Consider the following 9937-nt stretch of genomic DNA (forward strand, 5'->3'; position numbering starts at 1 on the left):
CCAAATTAAAGTGAAGTTAAGGTTTAGATGAGAGAGTATGGGCAAACAAAAAGAAAAAAAAAGGAGAAGAAAAAGTATATCAGGAATTGGGGAATATAGAAATGAGAGGGAATAAATTATTTTTTCTTTTTTGTTGTTTGCCGTTCATTCGATGCTTAAAAAGGGTCTTGGGATCAAGGGATTATCTTCTAATCACTTGAAAGCAACAACAAAATACTGTGTAATGATAAAGTAAAATATAATTGAAAATTAGAGAGTTTGGAATTGTTTCTGAACTTTTAAAGTTATTTGTTTTATTCTATATTAAATTTCACACTATTTGGTTTTTGTCCACCTTCAACTGGACATCCATCCATCACCATACAAATGTCCCTTTTTACCCCTTTCAGCCTCCTCCCCACCCCCCTTCCCTCTGGAAACCACCAATCCGTTCTCTGTAACTATGTGTTTGTTTTTGTTTTTATTTTCTGCATATAAGTGAAATCATACGGTATTTGTCTCTCCATCTGACTTATTTCGCTCAGCATAATATCTATATTGTTGCAAATGGCAAGATGTCATCTTTTTTTTTTTTTTTTTTTTTTTGGTGAGGAGATCAGCCCTGAGCTAACATCCGCCAATCCTCCTCTTTTTTTGCTGAGGAAGACGGCCCTGGGCTAACATCTGTGCCTATCTTCCTCCACTTTATATGGGACGCCGCCACAGCATGGCTTACCAAGCAGTGCGTCGGTGCGCGCCCGGGATCCGAACTAGCGAACCCCGGGCCGCCGCAGCGGAGCGCGCACACTTAACCGCTTGCGCCACCGGGCCGGCCCCCAAGATGTCATCTTTTTTATGGCTGAGTAGTATTCCATTTTGTGTGTGTGTGTGTGTGTGTGTGTGTGTGTGTGTGTGTGTGTCTATGTGTGTGTGTGTATATGTATACCACATCTTCTTTATCCATTCACCCGTCAATGGACACTTAGGTTGTTTCTATGTCTTAGCTATTGTGAATAATGGTGCAGTGAACATAGGAATGCATATATCTTTTCAAACTGATGTTTTTGTATTCTTTGGATAAATACCCAGAAGTGGAATAGCTGGATCGTATCGTAGTTCTATTTTTAATTTTTGGGAGAATCTCCATACTGTTTTCCATAGTGGCTGCACAAATTTACACTCCCACTAGCAGTGTATGAGGGTTCCCTTTTCTCTACATCCTCTCCAACACTTGTTATTTCTTTTCTTTTTATTTTACTTATTTATTTAATTTTATTTTATTTTTTAAATTTTTTGGTGAGGAAGATCAGCCCTGAGCTAACATCCATTGCCAGTCTTCCTCTTTTTGCTGAGGAAAATTAGCCCTGAGCTAACATCTATACCCATCTTTCTCTATTTTGTCTATGAGATGCTGCCACAGCATGGCTTGATGTGTGGTGTGTAGGTCTGTGCCCGGGATCCGAACCTGCAAACCCTGGGCCACCAAAGTGGAGCATGCAAATTTAACCATTATGCCATCGGGCCATCCCCTTAATTAATTTTTTATTGAGGTAACATTGGCTTATAACATTATATAAATTTCAGGTGTACATCTTTATATTTCAATTTCTGTGTAGACTACATTGTGTTCACCACTCAAAGTCTAACTGCTATCCATAACCGTACACATGTGCCCTTTTACCCTCCCTCCGCCCTCCTTCCCCTCTGGTAACCACCAATCTGTTCTCTGTGTCTACGTGTGTGTTTGTTGTCATCGTTGTTTTTTATCTGCCACATATGAGTGAAATCATACTGTATTTGGCTTTCTCTGTCCGACATTTTGCTTAGCATAATGCCCTCAAGGTCCATCTATGTTGTCACAAATGGCAAGATTTCATCTATTTTTATGGCTGAGTAGTATTCCATTGTATATATATACCACATCTTCTTTATCCATTCACCTGTCAATGGGAACTTAGGTTGTTTCCAAGTCTTGGCTATTGTGAATAATGCTGCAATGAACGTGAGGTACATATATCTTTTCGAATTAGTGTTTTTGTGTTCTCTGGATATATACTCAGAAGTGGAATGGCTGGATCATATAATAGTTCTATTCTTATTTTTGGGGGGAATATCCATACTTTTTTCTATAGTGGCTGCACCAGCTTACATTCCCATCAGCAGTATATGAGGGTTCCCTTTTCTCCACATCCTCTCAAATACTTGTTATTTCTTGTCTTGTTAATTATAGCCATTCTGACAGGGGTGAGGTGATATCTCATTGTAGTTTGGGGGTTTTTTTTTGGCGAGGAAGATTGGCCCTTAGCTAATACCTGTCGCCAATCTTCCTCTTTTTGCTTGAGGAAAATTGTCCCTGAGCTAACATCTGTGCCAATCTTCCTATACTTTGTACATGGGATGCCACCATAGCATGGCTTGATGAGCAGCGTGTAGGTCCGCACCCAGGATCTGAAACTGCAAACCCTGGGCCACTGAAGCGGAACATACAAACTTAACCACTCTGCCACCGAGCCGGCCTCTTATTGTAGTTTTTTTTTTTTTTTTTTTTTTTTTTGCTGGGAAAGATTCATCCTGAGCTAACATCTGTGCCAATCTTCCTCTACTTTGTAGCATGTGGGCTGCCAGCACAGCATGGCCACTAACAGAGCGGTGTAGGTCCACGCCCAGGAACTAAACCCAGGCCACCAAAATGGAGCGTGCCAAACTCAACCACAAGGCCACCAGAGCTGGCCCTCATTGTAGTTTTGATTTGCATTTCTCTAATAATTAGTGATGTTGAACATCTTTTCCTGTGCCTATTGGCCATCTGTATATCTTCTTTTGAACAATGTCTATTCAGATCCTCTGCCCATTTTTTAATTGGGTTGTTTGTTTTTTTTTGTTGACTTGTATGAGTCCTTATGTATTTTGAATATTAGCCCTTTATCAGAAATATGATTTGCAAATATCTTCTCCCAATTGTTAGGTTGTCTTTTTGTTTTTTTGATGGTTTCCTTTGCTGTGCAGAAGCTTTTTAGTTTGATGTAGTCCCATTTGTTTATTTTTTCTTTTGTTTCCCTTGCCTGAGCAGACATGATATTCAAAAAGATACTGCTAAGACTGATGTCAAAGAGCTTTTTACTGCCTGTTTTCTTCTAAGGGTTTTGTGGTTTCAGGTCTTACATTCAAGTCTCTAATCCATTTTCAGTTAATTTTTGTGTATGGTGTAAGATAATGGTCTACTTTCATTCTTTTGCATATGGCTGTCCAGTTTTCCCAAAACCATTTATTCAAGAGACTTTCTTTTCTCCATTGTATGTTCGTGGCTCCTTTGCTGAAAATTAGTTGTCCATAGATGTGTAAGTTTATTTCTGGCCTCTCAGTTCTGTTCCATTGATGTATGTGTCTGTTTTTGTGCCAGGCTATGCTGTTTTGATTACTATAACTTTGTAGTATATTTTGAAATAAGGGAGTATGATAGCTCCAGCTTTGTTCTTTTATCACAGGATTGCCTTGGCTTTTCAGAGACTTTCGTTCCATATAAATTTTAGATCCTTTGTTCTATTTCTATGAAAAATGTCCTTGAGACTTTGATTGGGATTGCATTGAATCTTTAAGTTGCTTTAGGAAGTATGGATGTTTTAACTATGTTAATTCTTCCAATCCATGAGCATGGAATATCTTTCCATTTCGATGTGTCTTCTTTGATTTTTTTCAACAATGTTTTATAGTTTTCAGTGTACAAGTCTTTCACCTCTTTGGTTAAATTTATTCCTGGGTATTTTACTCTTTTTGTTGTGACAGTAAATTGAACTGTATTCTTAATTTCTCTTTCTGCTATTTCATTGTTAGCTTATAGAAACACAGCTGATTTTTATATGTTGATTTTGTATCCTGCAACTTTACCATATTTATTATTTCTAATAGTTTTTTGGTGGATTCTTTAGGATTTTGTATATATATCATGTCATCTGCAAATTTTTACATCTTCCTTTCCAATTTAGATAACTTTTATTTCTTTTTCTTGCTTAGTTGTTCTACCTGGACTACTAATAGTATGTTGAATAAGAGTGGCAAGAGTGGGCATCTTTGTCTTGTTCCTATTCTTGGAGAGATAGCTTTCAGTTTTTTACTGTTGAGTGTGATATTAGCTGTGGGTTTGCCATATATGGCCTTTACTATGTTGAAGGACTTCTATACCCAATTTATTGAGAGTTTTTATCACAAATTGATGCTGAATCTTGTCAAGGGCTTTCTCTGCATCGATTGAGATAATCATATGATTTTTATTCTTCATTTTGTTAATGTGATGTATTACATTGATTAACTTACAGATGTTGACTCATTCTTGCATCCCCAGAATAAATCCCACTTGATCATGGTGTATGATCATTTTAATGTATTATTGTATTCGGTTTGCTAATGCTTTGTTGAGGAGTTTTGCATCTATGTTTATCAGCAATATTGGCCTGTAATTTTCTTTTTTTTGTATTGTCCTTATCTGGTTTTGGTATCAGAGTAATGTTGGTCTCTTAAAATGAGTTAGGAGGTGTCCCCTCCTCTTCATTTTTTTTGCAAGAGTTTGAGAAGGATAGGTATTAAATCTTCTTTGAATGTTTGGTAGAATTCACCAGAGAAGCCAGCTGGTCCTGGACTTTTGTTTTTTGGGAGGTTTTTGATTACCATTTCAATCTCTTTACTATTGATTGGTCTCTTCAGATTGCCTATTTCTTCTTGATTCAGTTTTGGAAGGTAGTATGATTCTAAGAATTTGCCCATTTCTCCTAGATTATGGCATTGGTGGATATATGCCAATTTGTTGGCATATATCTTTTCATAGTATTCTCTTATAATCCTTTGTATTTCTGTGGTATCCATTGTAATTTCTCCTCCTTCATTTCCGATTTTATTTGAGCCTTCTTTCTTTTTTTTCTTAGTGTGTCTAATAAAAGGTTTGTCAATTTTGTTTATCTTTTCAAAGAACCAGCTCTTAGTTTCATTGATCTTTTCTATTTTCTTTTTAGTCTCTATTTCATTTATTTTTGCTCTGATTTTTATCATTTCCTTCCTTCTACTGACTTTGGACTTCATTTGTTCTTTTTTATTTCCTTTAGGTGTAATGTTAGATTGTTTGTTTCAGATTTTTCTTGTTTCTTTAGGTTGGCCTTTATTGCTATAAAATTCCCTTTTAGTACCACTTTTGCTGCATCCCATAGATTTTTGTATGCTGTATCTTCGTTTTCATCTCTAGGTATTTTTTGATTTCTCCTTTGATTTATTCGTTGATCTAAGAGTTGTTCAGTAGCATGTTGTTTACTCTCCACATATTTGTGATTTTTCCTGCTTTTTTCTTGTATTTGATTTCTAGTTTCATACCATTGTGGTCAGAAAAGATGCTTGATATGATTTCAGTCTTGTTAAATTTATTGAGACTTGTTTTGTTTCCCAACATAAGCTCTATCTTTGAGAATGTTCTATGTGAACTTGAGAAGAATGTCTATTCTGCTTTGGGATGGAATATTCTATATATATCTATTAAGTCCATCTGGTCTAGTCTTTCATTTAAGACCAGAGTTTCCTTGTTGACTTTCTGTCTGGATGATCTACCCATTGATGTAAGTGAGGTATTAAAGTCCCCTACTATTATTGTGTTGCTGTCAATTTCTCCATTTAGGGCTGTTAATAGTTCCTTTATATATTTTGGTGTTCCTATGTTAGGTGTTTATATATTAATAAATGTTATGTCTCTTTGATGGATTTTCTCCTTTATCATTATATAATGTGCATCTTTCTTTCTTGTTATCTTTTTTTATCTTGAAGTCTATTTTTTCTGATATTAGTATGGCTACACCTGCCTTCTTTTGGTTGCCATTTGCTTGCAGTATCATTTTCGATTCCTTCACTTTGAGCCTATGTTTGTCTTTAGATCTGAGATGTGTTTCCTGGAGGGAGCACATGGTTGGGTTTAGTTTTTTAATCCATCCAGCCACTCTGTGTCTTTTGATTGGTGAATTCAATCCATTTACATTTAGGGTGATTATTGATATATAAGGACATAAATCTGCCAATTTATCTTTTGTTTTTGGTTGCTCTATATTTCCATTGTTTCTTTTCCCTTGTGTTTTTCTGTCTGCCATATCAGCTTGGTGGTTTTCCGTGATATTTTTCTCAATTTCCTCTTTGTTATGTTTTGGGTCTCTGCTCTGAATTTTTGTTTTGTGCTTACCATGAGGTTTGTACAAAAGGTCTCATAGATATGCTAGTCCATTTTCTGCTGATAGCATCTTAACTTCATTTGCCTATACAGGTTTCATCCTTTTCCTCTTCCCCTTCTATGTTTTTGTTGTCACAAATTATCCCTTTTATATTGTGAGTTCAATACATTTATTACCAAATCAAAGTGATTATAGTTGTTTTTAACGCTTCCTTCCCTTTAACTTTTATGTTTTTATTAAGTTTTTACTAACCTATTCTGATACAGAGTTGCAATTTTCTGATTCTGTCTATTTATCATCTTGCTGAAAGCTTTATATTCCTTTGCCTTTTTGTTTCAGGTAGGAGAGCTCCTTTCAACATTTCTTATTTCTTGTAAGTCGAGTCTAGCGACGATGAATTCCCTTAGCTTTTGTTTGTCTGGGAAAGCCTTTATTTCTCCTTCATACCTGAAGGATAATTTTGCTGGATAGAGTATTCTTGGCTCACAGTGTTTATCTTTCAATATTTTGAATATATTATTTCACTCGCTCCTGGCCCGTAGAGTTTCTGCTGATAAATCTGCTACTAGCCTAATGGAGGTTCCCTTGTAGGTTATTGTGGTTTTCTTCCCTGAATGCCTTTAATATTTCTTCTTTGTCATTGATTTTTGACAGTTTTATTACCATGTGTCTTGGAGAAGTTCTTTTTGGATTGAGATAATTGGGTATTCTATTAGCTTCATGGATTTGTGCATACAGTTTATTTCTCCAGGTTTGGGAAGTTCTCGCTATTATTTCTTTAAATAAGCTCACTGCTCCCATCTCTCTCTCCTCTCCTTCTGGGATACCCATTATCCTAATGTTGCCCTTTGTAATGGAGTTGGCTAATTCTTGTAGAATTTCTACATTTTTAAAAAATCTTAGTTCTTTGTCCCCTTTACCTGCATCATTTCTAGGTTTCTATCTTGGAGCTAATTCTCTCTTCCATATGGTCTGGTCTATTTCCAGTGCTTTCTAATGCATTCTTCATCTCATTCATTGAGTTCTTCAGCTCCAGAATTTCTATTTGGTTCTTTTTCAGAATTTAAATCTCTTTGGTAGAACTTGAAAACACCAATTTGTAAAGGTACATGCACCCCTGTGTTCATTGCAGCGTTATTCACAATAGCCAAGACTTGGAAGCAACCTAAGTGCCCATCAAGGGACGAATGGATAAAGAAGCTGTGGTATATATACACAATGGAATACTACTCAGCCATAAGAAACGATGAAATCCAGCCATTTGTGACAACATGGATGGACATTGAGGGTATAATGCAAAGTGAAATAAGTCAGAGGGAGAAGGTCAAATACCGTATGATTTCCTTCATTAAGTAGTAGATAATAACAACAATAAACAAACACATAGAGACAGAGATTGGATTGGTGGTTACCAGAGGGGAAGGGGGGAGGGAGGAGGATGAAAGGGATAATTCGGTATATGTGTGTGGTGATGGGTTGTAATTAGTATTTGGGTGGTGAACATGATGTAATCTATGCAGAAATAGAAGTACAATGATGTACACCTGAAATTTTTACAATGTTATAAACCAATGTTACTGCAATAAACAAAAAATTAAAAATAAATAAATAAATAAATCTCTTTGGTAAAGTATTTCTTCTGTTTATTGATTTTATTCCTGAGCTCATTGAACTGCACCTTTCTGAGTTTTCGTGTAGCTCGTTGAGTTTCTTCATGACAGCTCTTTTGAATTCTTTATCAGTTAGAGCACAATCTTCCATGACTTTGTTTGATTTCTAGAGAATTGTTATTTTTTTTTCTTGTGATGCCATGTCACCATGGCTTTCTTTGGTGCTTGCTGAGTTATTCCTCTGCCAGCACATTTGTTATAGAAAACTATTTTCTTATTTAGATATAGTTTTGTTTGGTTTGATTCTAACTATTCAACCAGTTGGAGATTAGAGGCCTTTCTTTTATTTTTCAATAGGTGGTGCTATAGCACTAGTTTTTGGTTTCTCTTACCTGAGCTGCCTCTGGCTATATTTGAGGATTGGCACATTCCACCCTCCATGCCTCTATTCAGGGTGTCACCAGTACTCTTGTGATTGCTGCCTGCTCCCTCGAGTGGGGGTCACTGATGCTTTGCTGTTGCTGATGCCAGGGGCACAGGGATAGCTGATGTCTCTGCTGCTTCCAGGATCACCTGGCTCAGGAGCTCTGCCGCTGTGGCAGGGGGAGAGGTGGTGGGGAGAGAGCTGGGTTCGTGGGGCACTGCCTCTGCTACTGCCCATTACCTTGTGGCCACAGGCACCGTTGTGGTTGGAAGGTCAGAGTCATGTGCTCACCTCCATCGCTGCTACCAGGCTCTGAGCCACAGCTGGGGGCCTGGGATCGTGGGGGCCTCTGCTTCTACTGTTACTCTGCTCCTCATTGCCAGAGTCACATGCATGCCGCCACTGCTGCCCACCAGGTTCTCTGGGGCTGGGGAACCAAGATCTTGGCACCACCTCCACTGCTCCTGTGCTCCAATCCACCCACCTTCATATGTAACAATGTGTGGATCTCTTGGTGTCTTGGTGTGTTGGGCAATGTAGCTTTTGTTGGGTTATGGATGTTTTACTCACTGAACATTGAAGGGGAGAGACAAAGTAATCCACTCATGCTGCCATGATGATGATGTAATGTTACAGTATATACTTGATATATTTAACATCAGTGTCTTTGTTGTGCTTCTGACTCTTATCTCACCTTAGGCCAAATCAACGTGTTCATTCCTTATGACCTAAGATACATATCTGCAAATTTAAAGGAACAGAGTGAGATCACTGCATGAAATAAAATCAGTTTTTCCCCATGAGCATAGACCTGCCATCTCCTTGCAGCTATATTCAAAATGACTGGGTTTGTACATGCTGCAGGAACTCCAAGGATGATGTTAAATTGGGGAAAGTTTCTTTTCAGCCGGTAATAGCATAAATTCTGATCTTATGGTGCCAACACTGCTTATTATTCCCAGCAGAACTCTGCTTTGACCACAGAACTCAGTAATTCCATTAATCATTTTTGTTTCCTTAAGAACTCGGAGACTTTACCCAGAGGAGCAATACCAGAAAAGGATAAGATTATATACTGCTCTTTCATTTCCTAATTTGGGGTCTACAACCTCAGCATTTAAGAAGCCAGGAATTTCTTAGTGTTGGCAATGACAGTGATGCCTAGTTAGGATTATGCAGGCTAAATGATTAGGACCATCCTCAATGTGGATAATTTAAAGACGACAAATATGTAGCCTTAAGTTAGTGAAATCCTTTTTAAAGAAGTATACAACATTCTTTTTGTATTACTATATTCCATCAGATTGTATACATCAATATTTATCTAAATACAGACTATTCGTAATAAGAAAATAAATAAAATGATGATCAGTTTTCAAATATTATAATACTCTGAAAATTTATTCTTTTTCTGCCTTTTAGGATATGCATATGCTTATATATGGTGTGAGTTAATTAATTACTTTTATCAGAGAAAGGATCTTAAAAACGTTGATTTAAGTGCTCACTGCTATAAATTGCCTCTCTATTTTTTTAAAACCAATAAATTGCTTTTGATGCCTCCAAGAGGCAGCCATATATGTACTTTTAAAATTTATGTAGTTGTTACAGAGAAAATGAGCCTAATGATGCCAGAATTAACAATACATTTATGTGCTAAATTTCCCTATGATTTCCTTGGTCAAGTCTTTTATTTTCCCCTTATCAAATCAGGAGCAATTTCCCCTTAG

This window comes from Diceros bicornis, chromosome 21, assembly GCF_020826845.1.
Source record: "Diceros bicornis minor isolate mBicDic1 chromosome 21, mDicBic1.mat.cur, whole genome shotgun sequence".
Taxonomy (NCBI): Eukaryota; Metazoa; Chordata; class Mammalia; order Perissodactyla; family Rhinocerotidae; genus Diceros; species Diceros bicornis.